The sequence below is a fragment of the Parambassis ranga genome, chromosome 15 (genome assembly GCF_900634625.1).
Source record: "Parambassis ranga chromosome 15, fParRan2.1, whole genome shotgun sequence".
In the NCBI taxonomy this organism is placed as follows: Eukaryota; Metazoa; Chordata; class Actinopteri; family Ambassidae; genus Parambassis; species Parambassis ranga.
In genome coordinates, this window is record NC_041035.1 from 20,701,967 (window position 1) to 20,721,155 (window position 19,189).

General features: G+C 41.4%; 1 long non-coding RNA gene across 1 annotated transcript; it reads right to left on the reverse strand.

Moving 5' to 3' along the window:
• Window positions 1-363: 363 nt before the first annotated feature.
• Window positions 364-865, reverse strand: LOC114446956 (uncharacterized). The gene is made up of 2 exons (XR_003671805.1): window positions 825-865; window positions 364-724 (listed from the first exon to the last, which is right to left on the reverse strand). It is a non-coding gene; the product is annotated as an uncharacterized LOC114446956 (long non-coding RNA).
• Window positions 866-19,189: the final 18,324 nt, after the last annotated feature.

The window sequence follows — 19,189 nt, forward strand, 5'->3', positions numbered from 1 at the left end:
CTTCCCAATACTGAACATGATCAATATTGATACAGTCATTGATGTTGTACATATGATGAAACATCAATGTGGAAGACATTATTTTATATATGTCTCCCACTGAGTCTCTTCTTCTTCTTCTTCTTCTTCTTCCCCTCTGACCTCACAGACGATTGGTTCACACACAAAGGTTCCAGACATAAATTCACAGATCTGACCAATCTCCTTCCTGATCCTGTGACCACACATATTCTGATTCATTTTGCCTTCATCAATAAGCTGCATGTTGTTGGTCTGAGGTTGTGTTTGTCTAACACTGATCCACGGTGGTCAGATGAACTTCTGTTCTACAAACCATCAGCATGATAAGAAGAGGAGCAAACCTTTAAACATGGCTGTCAAATCTTTAATAACATGTGTTCAAACAGACAGATGCTGCTGATTCAGTCCAGGACATTAAACATCATGTCAGACATGAGCTCAGAGATCATTAACTTATGATTGATGAGCTCAGAGCAGCTAATGAAGGATGGAGGAGAGAGATGGAGCTGGAACCATCATCAGTGCAGTCAGATACAGTATTGATCATCGATCCATACTGTGTGATCAGACTGATGTCCTTTGGTCTTCCTCAAAGTTGAAGATCATAACACACCAGCATCCTGCCGATGGTTTCTGATTGGTCCCACTCCCATCAGATTAAAATGGATGGGGATGCAAACGCCGTCATCTTCATGACTCCCACCTGCAGAGAGAATCAAAGAGTCAGTGTGGAGGTGAGTGAGTGTTCACACAGACTCCATCAGCAGCAAAGCAGCACAGACTGACTCCACCCCTCTACTGACCACACACTCTGAAGATTAGATTAGATTAGATTATAATCTGGACTCTGCACAAGATCCAGCAGCTGCTTCACTCCTGAATCCTGCAGCTTGTTCCAGCTCAGGTCCAGCACTGTCAGATGGGAGGGGTTGGACTTCAGAGCTGAGACCAGAGCAGCACAGCTGATCTCTGACAGACCGCAGCTCCTCAATCTGAATAAAGAAAAACAGATGAAATCATTGATGATCAATCAGATGTTCTTTTTTTATTTGAGATGTTCCAGGGCTCTAGACTAACTTTTTTCTTAGGTATGAGTTCTGCACACACGTTTCAAAAAGTCACAACAAAACGAACTTTGTTCTTTGTTCTTGTTCTCGTCACAACAGATTTCTCTGTTCTCGTGGCGTATGGAACAAGCTTTAGCACACAGCATCAGCTCTTCGCAGATTCGTCTTCTTCTTCTGGATTTCCTGCGGTCTCGGTCTGACTGCAGCAGACACAATTTCAAACATACACACATGGGGGTCCCACCCTTCACTGTCTCTGATTGGTTTAGACCACGATATGAGCCTGATGTGTGTCTGTTGTTGGACCACAGGGAGAGAGTCGCAGAGAATGTGTCTCCCTCTAACAGCTGGTCGCACCGGTGCAACCTCAGATATTTCTTGGTTGCAACATGAGAAATTAGGTCGCACTCTAGAGCCCTGTGTTCAGATCAACATCACCGTGTCCTCATCAACATATCAGCACAACATTCACACACCTGTCCATGTCCCACAGATTAATAACATGCTGCTGACCTCAGTCTGTCACTACAGGGTCAATACTGGATCAATACTTGAATCAGCTGCATGTATTCATCAAGTAAACACTGAAACTAATCAGAGTTCAGAGGATCAGAGAGGACAAACATTCCCTTTAAGGACTAACAGAGGACATGTTCTGTAACAAACACTGGTCTTTGTGACCACAGACTGAATTTAGAACAACTAAAGATCATTTACAGATTCATGGATGAAGCTCTGTGTGAACATCCATTAAACATCAAACATCTACAACAGGAACAGAGAACTGACCTCAGAGTCTGCAGCCTGCAGTCTGGACTCTGCAGAAACCCACACAGCTGCTCCACTCCTGAATCCTGCAGCTTGTTCCGTCCCAGGCTCAGCTCTGTCAGATGGGAGGGGTTGGACTTCAGAGCTGAGACCAGAGCAGCACAGCTGATCTCTGACAGACCGCAGCTCCACAATCTGAATAAAGAAAAACAGATGAAATCATTGATGATCAATCAGATGTTCTTTTTTTATTTGAGATGTTCCAGGGCTCTAGACTAACTTTTTTCTTAGGTGCACCGCATCACATTTAATATCGTAGTTTGTTTTTCAATCTCTGTCCATATATTTTATGGATCAGGCCTTAACTTGACATCTATCTTAACACAGAAGTTCTTTTCTTCTCTCATCATCTACAGCTATATCTACTGTTTACCTGATGGAGCCAAAGTTTTAGAAACACTGAGGTCCAAACATTGATCTCCATACATATCATCCTAAAATGAATTTGGACTTTGAATAATGAACACAGTTAAATAGAATAGAATAGAATAGAATAGAATAGAATAGAATAGAATAGAATAGAATAGAATAGAAAATACTTTATTCATCCCAAGCCAGGAAATTTCTCTATTGCAGCAGCAAAATACAGTCACTCAAGCAAACTAAAAAACATACCTCTAACGGTAAAAATGAAACAGTATAAACATTATTTACAGCAAAGTAAAAAATAAACATAGGTGCAGAAGCAAAAATGTGCAATTTGGTATGAAGTGATGAAATGATATGATATACAAGAACAGCAGTGTGCAATTTGAAAGTGAAAAAACCTAAACCTTGTGCAAAATACAAATAAGTAAATAAATAAAGTGATAATTCATATTATGGACAAACTAGCCAACAAGTCTGCCTGTCAGAAATCCATGATGAAGAAGAGTTCATACAGCACTCTTCATTTCCCTGTTTGCTTTCTCTCTGTATTTTCTGGCTGTCGCTCCTCACTTATCTATCTGCCACTGTGACTTCAAATAATATTCAAATCATATACACCTTTATTTATTTCATACTTGTGATTGAGATATATATTTAGTTTTCTTCAACACGTTTCTAGTGTAGCTACAGTATCTCTCCTCATCTTCCTCACCTCTTCCTCAGGGTCTCCTCTCTTTCTAAAGCTGAGCTCCAGCTGATGGAACCTTTTCATTCTGTCTGTTACAGGAGGAACACTTTTATGCAGATATCATCCTGGCAGTCAATGGTCCACTATAGCAGGATAATAACAATACTTTTGAAATGGTATAACTCCTTAAAACCAGCTGACTGCTGTCAGTCAGAGTGAATCAGCCTTCTGCCTGCCTGTCCACGATATGAGCCTGATGTGTGTCTGTTGTTGGACCACAGGGAGAGAGTCGCAGAGAATGTGTCTCCCTCTAACAGCTGGTCGCACCGGTGCAACCTCAGATATTTCTTGGTTGCAACATGAGAAATTAGGTCGCACTCTAGAGCCCTGTGTTCAGATCAACATCACTGTGTCCTCATCAACATGTCAGCACAACATTCACACACCTGTCCATGTCACACAGATCAATAACATGCTGCTGACCTCAGTCTGTCACTACAGGGTCAATACTGGATCAATACTTGAATCAGCTGCATGTATTCATCAAGTAAACACTGAAACTAATCAGAGTTCAGAGGATCAGAGAGGACAAACATTCCCTTTAAGGACTAACAGAGGACATGTTCTGTAACAAACACTGGTCTTTGTGACCACAGACTGAATTTAGAACAACTAAAGATCATTTACAGATTCATGGATGAAGCTCTGTGTGAACATCCATTAAACATCAAACATCTACAGGAGGAACAGAGAACTGACCTCAGAGTCTGCAGTCTGCAGTCTGGACTCTGCAGAAACCCACACAGCTGCTCCACTCCTGAATCCTGCAGCTTGTTCCCTCCCAGGCTCAGCTTTGTCAGATGGGAGGGGTTGGACTTCAGAGCTGAGGCCAGAGCAGCACAGCTGATCTCTGACAGACCGCAGTCAAACAATCTGAATAAAGAAAAACAGATGAAATCATTGATGATCAATCAGATGTTGTTTCTTTATTTGAGATGTTCCAGGGCTCTAGACTAACTTTTTTCTTAGGTGCACCGCATCACATTTAATATCGTAGTTTGTTCTTCAATCTCTGTCCATATATTTTATGGATCAGGCCTTAACTTGACATCTATCTTAACACAGAAGTTCTTTTCTTCTCTCATCATCTACAGCTATATCTACTGTTTACCTGATGGAGCCAAAGTTTTAGAAACACTGAGGTCCAAAAATTGATCTCCATACATATCATCCTAAAATGAATTTGGACTTTGTATAATGAACACAGTTAAATAGAATAGAATTTCCCTGTTTGCTTTCTCTCTGTATTTTCTGGCTGTCACTTTTATGCAGATATCACCAGACATAGATATAGATACAGTTTACACCAGAATAGTTTAAGTGGGTCAAAATGTGTTTCATTAGCCATTCATCCAAAACATCAAGCTATAGAATAAGGCTCCATGGCCAAGAAATGTAAAGCTACTTCTGATAGGCGGCTATCAAAGAGGATAGGTGTTCAGCATTCTTCATCCTCAAACCTTATTAGATTACCATTCCCAAAGTAGATGATTCCATGTTTTTAACACAAACAGATAGACAGATGGTATAGCAGGTAAATGACTGATCATACGGCTCAGGAGCTGTTAGCCACACTACCACATAATTTACTGATTTAAGTTTTGTGACACTGTACTTCTGTCTCTTTCAGAGTCTCAACTTCCACACTGATCTGGCTCTTCTAATATCCACATAAATTGTTATTTCAGGTAGCAGAGCAGTCATTCATTGACTTGAAGGAGTCTCTGGCATGTGCTGTTGGCTTAGCCCTCCTTGACTACCGGTACTTAGTTCATTTTACTTGATGTTTCTGAAACAGATGGAGATGTGCATGGTGTTCTGTTTCAGAAAAAGGGGGGTAAGAGACAGGTGTTAATCTGAGTTTTAGCTTGGTTAAACAACAGTTAGAATGCACCAGACATGCAGCAGGAATGATTAAAATGGTGCAGAAAATAGCTCCTCAGGTCTTTAACTTCTCCCAGGAAAATATGGTCTGGGTGTAGAGGGGGCAGAGTCAAGAGAGAGAGTCAAGATGTATGCGATGTATTCCCCAGAAGGGAAGCCAGTGCTTCCACCAGGGACCAGGAAGAGTGTCTTAAATGAGGTGCATGGGCCTGGATATGTGGGAAATAAATGTTGAGGAATTTGACACATTGGTGGCATCCATGTATGGCAGGGATGACCAAGAATTGAGTAAAAGAGTGTAAAATATGTATGAGTATAATTCCAAACACATAGTGAAGTCAGACACGGGGAGTTTTCCACTCCCAGTTGTACATGGACAATAAATAGTTATTGATTACACAGACATGGTGGACAGGCACCAGGGATGTCAGTATCTCCTGGTGGCAGTAGATTCATTCACAGGGTGGCCAGAAGCGTGGCCTGCAAAGAAGGAGGACAGTGCTACAGTGATAAAGTGTTTGATTAATCATTACATTCCACAGCATGGATTTCCAGAGCGAATTAGATCTGATAATGGGTCTCACTTCAATAGTGCAGACCTAGGAAAGGTGGAGCAGGCTTTGGGCCTAAAACACAGGTATGGTGCAGTATATCACCCACAGTCACAGGGAAAAGTGGAAAGGATGAACCAAAATTTAAAACAAAAATTGGCTACAATCTGTGCACAGACTAAATTAACATGGGTTCAAGCACTGCTTATCGCTCTAATGACTGTCAGATGTTCTGTTAATGCTGTTACACAGTTTACACCCTATGAGCTTCTCACAGGTCAGTATAAACCTTACTTTAATGAACTCAAAGCTCTGGTGTCAGCATTTGCATTACAGGTGAAAGGAGAGACGGAGAATCCAGACAGAGCCACACCACACACAGCTGAGTGTGCCCTCCTGAAGGTGATGAAGAAGAAGTGGTCGGAGCCAAGGTGGACAGGCCCTTACCAGGTGGTGGAGCACACCTCCCATGCGGTGCGGCTGAAATGGTATCATTGGAGCTAGTTCACCCCGGCCTTGGAGCCAGGGTGGACGCTGGCCGAGATTCAGACGGAGCAGGATAAGGAGAAAATACAAGGGGCAGAATAATCCCCTGAAAGGAGTGTGACCAGTAGGTAGTCTACCCTACTGGTTGAAGAGGACGAGACTGTGAATTACAGCCGACACGAGTGAGTGGCTGTCAAGTGGAAGGTTTGAAGTTTCAGGAGTGGAGGTTCTGGTTCCTGTTATCAGGAAGACTTCGACTGACAAGATGGGACTGTGGGGAAAGTGGAGAGTGTTGGGTGGTTGTATTTTATTGTTTGTAATTGTTGTTGTTTGTTGTTGTTGCTTTTATATGTATGGTATTGTCACTAATCACTTCTTTTGCAGCATTCTTGGGTATTTTGATTACATGTGGATGTTGTTGCATACCTTGCATGTGTAGTTTGTGTAATAGATTAATTGTATCAGCTGTTGAGAAGAAGCATATAGGTGTATATCATCCATATCAAATGCCTTTGCTAGCAGCAGAGGTGCCTGAGGGAGATGAGGATGAGGAGGCTCCGTTGTGAGCTTTTAAATGAGCTCAAAAGGGGGAACTGTTAGGTGAAAGATTTTATTTTGCATGATGTTGTTATGTGGTGTGGGTCCACATATCTAGAGGTGTGTCCCTAACATGAAGTTTTCATTTCTGTATGCATATTACTGTAATGTGTTTTATAAGTACTTATGTGTTAGTAAGTGTTATAGAAGATCAAAGGAAGACAGGTATACTGAATGTATTGAGAAGTGTGTAATTTCATTCTTCTCATAGATTTTGTAATTCTTTTCCTCTGTTAGCTGTTGTCTGCTCTTTGGAGAAAGCTCTGGTTGATATCAAGCTAAGGTTGTAAATCCAGATCTTGATAGAAAGAATGTGTTCATCTCCATGACCCCATTTTATGACCCACCCTTCCTGTGAGTTTGTCTTCCTGGTCACCTCCAGATCTGACCCACAACCTATGAGATGATAGGACTTAAAGTGAACTTACATGGGGGAAGAGGTGTAAGCTTTTATGGTGCATCATAAAGTCGCTCGTATGGGACAGTGATCATTCTCGTGGACTTATCTTCAACTTAGGTTTACGATTGACAAAAGGGGACCCCTGCTATTTCCTTTCTATTTTCTCCTGACTCTCAGGTTTAACCATTACAAATAAGGTAAACTAAATATCAGTTGAGCTGACCCCATTGGTGCAGAGTTAGGGGAGGACATGATTTTATGGGATCTCAAGATAGGATAAAAGGTGTTTGCAAAAGAAGGGCAGGTTGTTCTCCTGCTGTGAGGCCAGGCAACCACAGAGATCTCTGTTTGTGTGACTCAGAATTTGCTTCTTTACTGTTAGAATAAATTGTAATTTTGAGACCAGATATTGTCCACTTCTTCAGCTTTGTCAGCACAACATTCACACACCTGTCCATGTCACACAGATCAATAACATGCTGCTGACCTCAGTCTGTCTCTACAGGGTCAATACTGGATCAATACTTGAATCAGCTGCATGTATTCATCAAGTAAACACTGAAACTAATCAGAGTTCAGAGGATCAGAGAGGACAAACATTCCCTTTAAGGACTAACAGAGGACATGTTCTGTAACAAACACCGGTCTTTGTGACCACAGACTGAATTTAGAACAACTAAAGATCATTTACAGATTCGTGGATGAAGCTCTGTGTGAACATCCATTAAACATCAAACATCTACAACAGGAACAGAGAACTGACCTCAGAGTCTGCAGTCTGCAGTCTGGACTCTGCAGAAACCCACACAGCTGCTCCACTCCTGAATCCTGCAGCTTGTTCCTGCCAAGGTCCAGCTCTGTCAGATGGGAGGGGTTGGACTTCAGAGCTGAGGCCAGAGCAGCACAGTTGATCTCTGACAGACCGCAGCCCCTCAATCTGAATAAAGAAAAACAGATGAAATCATTGATGATCAATCAGATGTTTTTTTATTTGAGATGTTCCAGGGCTCTAGACTAACTTTTTTCTTAGGTGCACCGCATCACATTTAATATCGTAGTTAGTTTTTCAATCTCTGTCCATATATTTTATGGATCAGGCCTTAACTTGACATCTATCTTAACACAGAAGTTCTTTTCTTCTCTCATCATCTACAGATATATCTACTGTTTACCTGATGGAGCCAAAGTTTTAGAAACACTGAGGTCCAAACATTGATCTCCATACATATCATCCTAAAATGAATTTGGACTTTGTATAATGAACACAGTTAAATAGAATAGAATAGAATAGAATAGAATAGAATAGAATAGAATAGAATAGAAAATACTTTATTCATCCCAAGCCAGGAAATTTCACTATTGCAGCAGCAAAATACAGTCACTCAAGCAAACTAAAAAACATACCTCTAACGGTAAAAATGAAACAGTATAAACATTATTTACAGCAAAGTAAAAAATAAACATAGGTGCAGAAGCAAAAATGTGCAATTTGGTATGAAGTGATGAAATGAAATGATATACAAGAACAGCAGTGTGCAATTTGAAAGAGAAAAAACCTAAACCTTGTGCAAAATACAAATAAGTCAATAAATAAAGTGATAATTCATATTATGGACAAACTAGCCAACAAGTCTGCCTGTCAGAAATCCATGATGAAGAAGAGTTCATACAGCACTCTTCATTTCCCTGTTTGCTTTCTCTCTGTATTTTCTGGCTGTCGCTCCTCACTTATCTATCTGCCACTGTGACTTCAAATAATATTAAAATCATATACAACTTTATTTATTTCATACTTGTGATTGAGATATATATTTAGTTTTCTTCAACACGTTTCTAGTGTAGCTACAGTATCTCTCCTCATCTTCCTCACCTCTTCCTCAGTGTCTCCTCTCTTTCTAAAGCTGAGCTCCAGCTGACAGAACCTTTTCATTCTGTCTGTTACAGGAGGAACACTTTTATGCAGATATCATCCTGGCAGTCAATGGTCCACTATAGCAGGATAATAACAATACTTTTGAAATGGTATAACTCCTTAAAACCAGCTGACTGCTGTCAGTCAGAGTGAATCAGCCTTCATGGATGAACCACACAGGTCAGATAACACTGTCCTCAGACCTGCTGTTCACTCTATCATAATGCTGCGAGCACGTCACGCCCCCTCCCTGAACATGACCGGCTCCTTATCATCATTCAGGTCAACAGCAAATTAGCATGGTAGCAACAAACCCTCCTCCTCCGCTACATGTTCACCTGAACTGTGGTTCCTGCTGTTCACCAGTGAAACATCTTTAATACCTGTCTGTCTGTCTGTCTGTCTGTCTGTCTGTCTGTCTGTCTGTCTGTCTGTGTGCTGCTGTGTGGTGCAGTCAGAGGGCCGTATGAGTTCTGCACACACATTTAAAAAAGTCCGAATGCAACAAACTTTGTTCTTTGTTCTTGTTCTCGTCACAACAGATTTCTCTGTTCTCGTGGCGTATGGAACAAGCTTTAGCACACAGCATCAGCTCTTCACAGATTTGTCTTCTGGATTTCCTGCGGTCTCGGTCTGACTGCAGCAGACACAATTTCAAACATACACACACGGGGGTCCCACCCTTCACTGTCTCTGATTGGTTTAGACCACGATATGAGCCTGATGTGTGTCTGTTGTTGGACCACAGGGAGAGAGTCGCAGAGAATGTGTCTCCCTCTAACAGCTGGTCGCACCGGTGCAACCTCAGATATTTTTTGGTTGCAACATGAGAAATTTAGTCGCACTCTAGAGCCCTGTGTTCAGATCAACATCACTGTGTCCTCATCAACATGTCAGCACAACATTCACACACCTGTCCATGTCACACAGATCAATAACATGCTGCTGACCTCAGTCTGTCACTACAGGGTCAATACTGGATCAATACTTGAATCAGCTGCATGTATTCATCAAGTAAACACTGAAACTAATCAGAGTTCAGAGGATCAGAGAGGACAAACATTCCCTTTAAGGACTAACAGAGGACATGTTCTGTAACAAACACTGGTCTTTGTGACCACAGACTGAATTTAGAACAACTAAAGATCATTTACAGATTCATGGATGAAGCTCTGTGTGAACATCCATTAAACATCAAACATCTACAGGAGGAACAGAGAACTGACCTCAGAGTCTGCAGTCTGCAGTCTGGACTCTGCAGAAACCCACACAGCTGCTCCACTCCTGAATCCTGCAGCTTGTTCCGTCCCAGGCTCAGCTCTGTCAGATGGGAGGGGTTGGACTTCAGAGCTGAGGCCAGAGCAGCAGAGTTGATCTCTGACAGACCACAGTCCCTCAATCTGAATAAAGAAAAACAGATGAAATCATTGATGATCAATCAGATGTTCTTTTTTATTTGAGATGTTCCAGGGCTCTAGACTAACTTTTTCCTTAGGTGCACCGCATCACATTTAATATCGTAGTTTGTTCTTCAATCTCTGTCCATATATTTTATGGATCAGGCCTTAACTTGACATCTATCTTAACACAGAAGTTCTTTTCTTCTCTCATCATCTACAGCTATATCTACTGTTTACCTGATGGAGCCAAAGTTTTAGAAACACTGAGGTCCAAACATTGATCTCCATACATATCATCCTAAAATGAATTTGGACTTTGAATAATGAACACAGTTGAATAGAATAGAATAGAATAGAATAGAATAGAATAGAATAGAATAGAATAGAATAGAATAGAATAGAATAGAATAGAATAGAAAATACTTTATTCATCCCAAGCCAGGAAATTTCACTATTGCAGCAGCAAAATACAGTCACTTAAGCAAACTAAAAAACATACCTCTAACGGTAAAAATGAAACAGTATAAACATTATTTACAGCAAAGTAAAAAATAAACATAGGTGCAGAAGCAAAAATGTGCAATTTGGTATGAAGTGATGAAATGATATGATATACAAGAACAGCAGTGTGCAATTTGAAAGAGAAAAAACCTAAACCTTGTGCAAAATACAAATAAGTCAATAAATAAAGTGATAATTCATATTATGGACAAACTAGCCAACAAGTCTGCCTGTCAGAAATCCATGATGAAGAAGAGTTCATACAGCACTCTTCATTTCCCTGTTTGCTTTCTCTCTGTATTTTCTGGCTGTCGCTCCTCACTTATCTATCTGCCACTGTGACTTCAAATAATATTCAAATCATATACACCTTTATTTATTTCATACTTGTGATTGAGATATATATTTAGTTTTCTTCAACATGTTTCTAGTGTAGCTACAGTATCTCTCTCATCTTCCTCACCTCTTCCTCAGTGTCTCCTCTCTTTCTAAAGCTGAGCTCCAGCTGACAGAACCTTTTCATTCTGTCTGTTACAGGAGGAACACTTTTATGTAGATATCATCCTGGCAGTCAATGGTCCACTATAGCAGGATAATAACAATACTTTTGAAATGGTATAACTCCTTAAAACCAGCTGACTGCTGTCAGTCAGAGTGAATCAGCCTTCATGGATGAACCACACAGGTCAGATAACACTGTCCTCAGACCTGCTGTTCACTCTATCATAATGCTGCGAGCACGTCACGCCCCCTCCCTGAACATGACCGGCTCCTTATCATCATTCAGGTCAACAGCAAATTAGCATAGTAGCAACAAACCCTCCTCCTCCGCTACATGTTCACCTGAACTGTGGTTCCTGCTGTTCACCAGTGAAACATCTTTAATACCTGTCTGTCTGTCTGTCTGTCTGTGTGCTGCTGCGTGGTGCAGTCAGAGGGCCGTATGAGTTCTACACACACATTTCAAAAAGTCCGAATGCAACAAACATTGTTCTTTGTTCTTGTTCTCGTCACAACAGATTTCTCTGTTCTCGTGGCGTATGGAACAAGCTTTAGCACACAGCATCAGCTCTTCGCAGATTCGTCTTCTTCTTCTGGATTTCCTGCGGTCTCGGTCTGACTGCAGCAGACACAATTTCAAACATACACACACGGGTGTCCCACCCTTCACTGTCTCTGATTGGTTTAGACCACGATATGAGCCTGATGTGTGTCTGATGTTGGACCACAGGGAGAGAGTCAGAGAATGTGTCTCCCTCTAACAGCTGGTTGCACCGGTGCCACATCAGATATTTTTTGGTTGCAACATGAGAAATTAGGTCGCACTCTAGAGCCCTGTGTTCAGATCAACATCACTGTGTCCTCATCAACATGTCAGCACAACATTCACACACCTGTCCATGTCACAAAGATCAATAACATGCTGCTGACCTCAGTCTGTCTCTACAGGGTCAATACTGGATCAATACTTGAATCAGCTGCATGTATTCATCAAGTAAACACTGAAACTAATCAGAGTTCAGAGGATTAGAGAGGACAAACATTCCCTTTAAGGACTAACAGAGGACATGTTCTGTAACAAACACTGGTCTTTGTGACCACAGACTGAATTTAGAACAACTAAAGATCATTTACAGATTCATGGATGAAGCTCTGTGTGAACATCCATTAAACATCAAACATCTACAACAGGAACAGAGAACTGACCCCAGAGTCTGCAGTCTGCAGTCTGGACTCTGCAGAAACCCACACAGCTGCTCCACTCCTGAATCATGCAGCTTGTTCCGTCCCAGGCTCAGCTCTGTCAGATGGGAGGGGTTGGACTTCAGAGCTGAGGCCAGAGCAGCACAGCTGATCTCTGACAGACCACAGTCCCACAATCTGAATAAAGAAAAACAGATGAAATCATTGATGATCAATCAGATGTTCTTTTTTTATTTGAGATGTTCCAGGGCTCTAGACTAACTTTTTTCTTAGGTGCACCGCATCACATTTAATATCGTAGTTTGTTTTTCAATCTCTGTCCATATATTTTATGGATCAGGCCTTAACTTGACATCTATCTTAACACAGAAGTTCTTTTCTTCTCTCATCATCTACAGCTATATCTACTGTTTACCTGATGGAGCCAAAGTTTTAGAAACACTGAGGTCCAAACATTGATCTCCATACATATCTTCCTAAAATGAATTTGGACTTTGTATAATGAACACAGTTAAATAGAATAGAATAGAATAGAATAGAATAGAATAGAATAGAATAGAATAGAATAGAAAATACTTTATTCATCCCAAGCCAGGAAATTTCACTATTGCAGCAGCAAAATACAGTCACTCAAGCAAACTAAAAAACATACCTCTAACGGTAAAAATGAAACAGTATAAACATTATTTACAGCAAAGTAAAAAATAAACATAAGTGAAGAAGCAAAAATGTGCAATTTGGTATGAAGTGATGAAATGATATGATATACAAGAACAGCAGTGTGCAGTTTGAAAGAGAAAAAACCTAAACCTTGTGCAAAATACAAATAAGTAAATAAATAAACTGATAATTCATATTATGGACAAACTAGCCAACAAGTCTGCCTGTCAGAAATCCATGATGAAGAAGAGTTCATACAGCACTCTTCATTTCCCTGTTTGCTTTCTCTCTGTATTTTCTGGCTGTCGCTCCTCACTTATCTATCTGCCACTGTGACTTCAAATAATATTCAAATCATATACACCTTTATTTATTTCATACTTGTGATTGAGATATATATTTAGTTTTCTTCAACACGTTTCTAGTGTAGCTACAGTATCTCTCCTCATCTTCCTCACCTCTTCCTCAGTGTCTCCTCTCTTTCTAAAGCTGAGCTCCAGCTGACAGAACCTTTTCATTCTGTCTGTTACAGGAGGAACACTTTTATGCAGATATCATCCTGGCAGTCAATGGTCCACTATAGCAGGATAATAACAATACTTTTGAAATGGTATAACTCCTTAAAACCAGCTGACTGCTGTCAGTCAGAGTGAATCAGCCTTCATGGATGAACCACACAGGTCAGATAACACTGTCCTCAGACCTGCTGTTCACTCTATCATAATGCTGCGAGCACGTCACGCCCCCTCCCTGAACATGACCGGCTCCTTATCATCATTCAGGTCAACAGCAAATTAGCATAGTAGCAACAAACCCTCCTCCTCCGCTACATGTTCACCTGAACTGTGGTTCCTGCTGTTCACCAGTGAAACATCTTTAATATCTGTCTGTCTGTCTGTCTGTCTGTCTGTCTGTCTGTCTGTCTGTCTGTCTGTCACGTGGTGCAGTCAGAGGGCCGTATGAGGAGTTGTACACACACGTTTCAAAAAGTCCGGGCTGAAACGAACTTTGTTCTTTGTTCTTGTTCTCGTCACAACAGATTTCTCTGTTCTCGTGGCGTATGGAACAAGCTTTAGCACACAGCATCAGCTCTTCACAGATTCGTCTTCTTCTTCTGGATTTCCTGCGGTCTCGGTCTGACTGCAGCAGACACAATTTCAAACATACACACACGGGGGTCCCACCCTTCACTGTCTCCGATTGGTTTAGACCACGATATGAGCCTGATGTGTGTCTGTTGTTGGACCACAGGGAGAGAGTCGCAGAGAATGTGTGTCCCTCTAACAGCTGGTCGCACCGGTGCAACCTCAGATATTTTTTGGTTGCAACATGAGAAATTAGGTCGCACTCTAGAGCCCTGTGTTCAGATCAACATCACTGTGTCCTCATCAACATGTCAGCACAACATTCACACACCTGTCCATGTCCCACAGATCAATAACATGCTGCTGACCTCAGTCTGTCTCTACAGGGTCAATACTGGATCAATACTTGAATCAGCTGCATGTATTCATCAAGTAAACACTGAAACTAATCAGAGTTCAGAGGATCAGAGAGGACAAACATTCCCTTTAAGGACTAACAGAGGACATGTTCTGTAACAAACACTGGTCTTTGTGACCACAGACTGAATTTAGAACAACTAAAGATCATTTACAGATTCATGGATGAAGCTCTGTGTGAACATCCATTAAACATCAAACATCTACAACAGGAACAGAGAACTGACCTCAGAGTCTGCAGTCTGCAGTCTGGACTCTGCAGAAACCCACACAGCTGCTCCACTCCTGAATCCTGCAGCTTGTTCCGTCCCAGGCTCAGCTCTGTCAGATGGGAGGGGTTGGACTTCAGAGCTGAGGCCAGAGCAGCACAGCTGATCTCTGACAGACCGCAGCCCCTCAATCTGAATAAAGAAAAACAGATGAAATCATTGATGATCAATCAGATGTTTTTTTATTTGAGATGTTCCAGGGCTCTAGACTAACTTTTTTCTTAGGTGCACCGCATCACATTTAATATCGTAGTTTGTTTTTCAATCTCTGTCCATATATTTTATGGATCAGGCCTTAACTTGACATCTATCTTAACACAGAAGTTCTTTTCTTCTCTCATCATCTACAGCTATATCTACTGTTTACCTGATGGAGCCAAAGTTTTAGAAACACTGAGGTCCAAACATTGATCTCCATACATATCATCCTAAAATGAATTTGGACTTTGTGTAATGAACACAGTTAAATAGAATAGAATAGAATAGAATAGAATAGAATAGAATAGAATAGAATAGAATAGAATAGAATAGAATAGAAAATACTTTATTCATCCCAAGCCAGGAAATTTCACTATTGCAGCAGCAAAATACAGTCACTCAAGCAAACTAAAAAACATACCTCTAACGGTAAAAATGAAACAGTATAAACATTATTTACAGCAAAGTAAAAAATAAACATAGGTGCAGAAGCAAAAATGTGCAATTTGGTATGAAGTGATGAAATGATATGATATACAAGAACAGCAGTGTGCAATTTGAAAGAGAAAAAACCTAAACCTTGTGCAAAATACAAATAAGTCAATAAATAAAGTGATAATTCATATTATGGACAAACTAGCCAACAAGTCTGCCTGTCAGAAATCCATGATGAAGAAGAGTTCATACAGCACTCTTCATTTCCCTGTTTGCTTTCTCTCTGTATTTTCTGGCTGTCGCTCCTCACTTATCTATCTGCCACTGTGACTTCAAATAATATTAAAATCATATACAACTTTATTTATTTCATACTTGTGATTGAGATATATATTTAGTTTTCTTCAACACGTTTCTAGTGTAGCTACAGTATCTCTCCTCATCTTCCTCACCTCTTCCTCAGTGTCTCCTCTCTTTCTAAAGCTGAGCTCCAGCTGACAGAACCTTTTCATTCTGTCTGTTACAGGAGGAACACTTTTATGCAGATATCATCCTGGCAGTCAATGGTCCACTATAGCAGGATAGTAACAATACTTTTGAAATGGTATAACTCCTTAAAACCAGCTGACTGCTGTCAGTCAGAGTGAATCAGCCTTCATGGATGAACCACACAGGTCAGATAACACTGTCCTCAGACCTGCTGTTCACTCTATCATAATGCTGCGAGCACGTCACGCCCCCTCCCTGAACATGACCGGCTCCTTATCATCATTCAGGTCAACAGCTAATTAGCATAGTAGCAACAAACCCTCCTCCTCCGCTACATGTTCACCTGAACTGTGGTTCCTGCTGTTCACCAGTGAAACATCTTTAATACCTGTCTGTCTGTCTGTCTGTCACGTGGTGCAGTCAGAGGGCCGTATGAGGAGTTGTACACACACGTTTCAAAAAGTCGGGGCTGAAACGAACTTTGTTCTTTGTGCTTGGTCTCGTCACAACAGATTTCTCTGTTCTCGTGGCGTATGGAACAAGCTTTAGCACACAGCATCAGCTCTTCGCAGATTCGTCTTCTTCTTCTGGATTTCCTGCGGTCTCGGTCTGACTGCAGCAGACACAATTTCAAACATACACACACGGGGGTCCCACCCTTCACTGTCTCTGATTGGTTTAGACCACGATATGAGCCTGATGTGTGTCTGTTGTTGGACCACAGGGAGAGAGTCGCAGAGAATGTGTCTCCCTCTAACAGCTGGTCGCACCTGTTCCTGTGTCTGCTGTACTTTTGGTATCTTCTGTCCTGACTCTTCCTGACCTCTTCACCTCTGCTTCTTCTCTCACAGCTTTGACTTGTTGTTCTTCATCTGGACAGATATCAAACATCAACATCTTTCTCAGGTGTCAGATCTGCTGCCTCTCACCTGCTCATTAGTTATGACACATACAGTTCTGTCATGAGAATCATCCAGCTCTCCTTATCTTTGTTTTTAAATCAGTAAACACTGAGAGCTTCCTCCTGTTTCTGGGCTGAACATGTGTTGTATATGAGCTGGGTTCTTCAGGTCCACATCAGTCTTTAAACGTCCTCTTCAGCTTGTTCACAAAACAAGAAAAACACGTAATAGCATGTTGCTAACAGATGCTAATTTCATGTTGTCTGTGGTAAGTTAAAGCTAGACTCATAACCAGAGAGTAAGCACGCTTATATCAAGTTATGAGGTGAAGTTGGTTACATGTGTGACTGTGAAATGAAGATGCATTTGTTTCTTTCTGAACGGAATGTTTGAGATTAGTGCAGCATAGACACTGAACATGTTTGGATGTTTCTATCAAAATGGACTTCCATTGTTATCATCTATGATACTAATGACAACTGACCTCAGAGTCTGCAGTCTGCAGTGAGGACTCTGCAGTCCACCACACAGCTGCTTCACTCCTGAATCCTGCAGGTTCTTGTTCCTGCTGAGGTCCAGTTCTGTCAGATGGGAGGGGTTGGACTTCAGAGCTGAGGCCACAACTTCACAGTGAGTCTCTGAGAGTCCACAGCCAGGAAGTCTGTCAAACACCAAAAACATGTTATTAAAGAAGACACTTAATGTGGACCTTATTTGAAGACAGGTGGACACGTCCTGTTGGACATGTTGCTCTTCACATCAGTGGTTCAGCCTGTCTGATCTGACTGTTTGACATGAAACAATAATCCTCATCAGACTGTTAATCTGTGCTGTAATCTGTTCTGTAGATATTCTGGATGATTCTGTCCGTGTGAAAGCCGATCACTGTGACATCATCACCATGATGTCATCACTGTAACGCTGCAGCTACAGTTACACACTGAGGCCGATCATGGTGTTCAGATATTTAACAGCCTTCAACTAAGGCTGAACGATCTATCGTTTTAGACCGAAAATTGCGATCTCAGACAACGCGATTTTGAGATCGTCAAAGCAACGTTTTTTTGCACTGCTCCTAACTGAGTCAGGTTTTGTTTTGTCAAATGCTACGGCTGATAACGAAAAGAGAACGGAGGAACTTGTCCCTAAAACGAACTCCACCTGCCGGCAGCAGCAGCGCGTCTTTAAGCCTGCGTCTGTGTGTGTGCGCGACGTGTGTTACAGTGGAAGGGCCGCGTGTATACGAATGTAATATAATGCTACGTGCACGTACGCGCCCACCTCTCTGAACATTACCAGCTCGTTATATTCAGGTTCGCTGCTGTTGTGCCGTCAGCAGCTCTTCTACGTGTGTATGTGTGTAGGTGCAGTGGGAGGGCCGTGTGTGTACATCAGATGCAGACAGAGGCAGCAGCTGATGACGTCACCAAAACAATAACGCAGGCATTTGATGAAGAGGCTCCATATGAGGACTCTAGTAAACGGTGGACAGAGCTGACAGCAGCAGCTCCGTTTGTCCTTAGATATGATTTGATCATTTGTTCTAAATCACATTGAACTTTAAGAGTTACTTAAGTCTCAATACTGTATTTATTGTTTAACCTTAGGAGGCACACTTCAGTCTGTTTAAATGAAATAAAATTCAAATTAAAATAAAATTTTTGTTCTGTAATTGTTATTTAAATTTTCATGTTTATTGAAAACTAATACTGAGTGCACGTTATCAGAGTTTACTTTTAGATCCACTGACAGTTTTTGAGAAGTGACAGAGTAGCTACCTGATGTCATTTACACAGAAACATGCAAATTAGTGTCAATGTCAAAACAAATCGTGATTGTGATTTTATCATTAAAGAATCCTGAATTTTTGCCATATCGCCCACCCCTAGGTATGATGTAAGTTTCTGTGATCTTTGCAAATTGCAATTCAATTTATTCTTAAAATCGCTCAGCCCTACCAACACAAACAACACAGCTGAAGAACATCTGAGACAAAGACACAGCTGACACGTGGACCTCTGAAGAACCACACAGTGTGGATCTGTGAAGACCTGAACCACTAATCTACACTGATTCACAATCATCATCACATCTGGACTCACCGAGCCTTCCTGCAGTTCCTCACACCTGGAATCAGTCTCTGTCGTCCCTTCTTTGTTGTGTTGTACGTGTCCAGGTCCAGCTCCTCCAGAACCTCCTCTGACATCTGCAGCATGTAGGCCAGCGCTGAGCAGTGGACCTCAGAGAGTTCCAACTCTGATCCGGT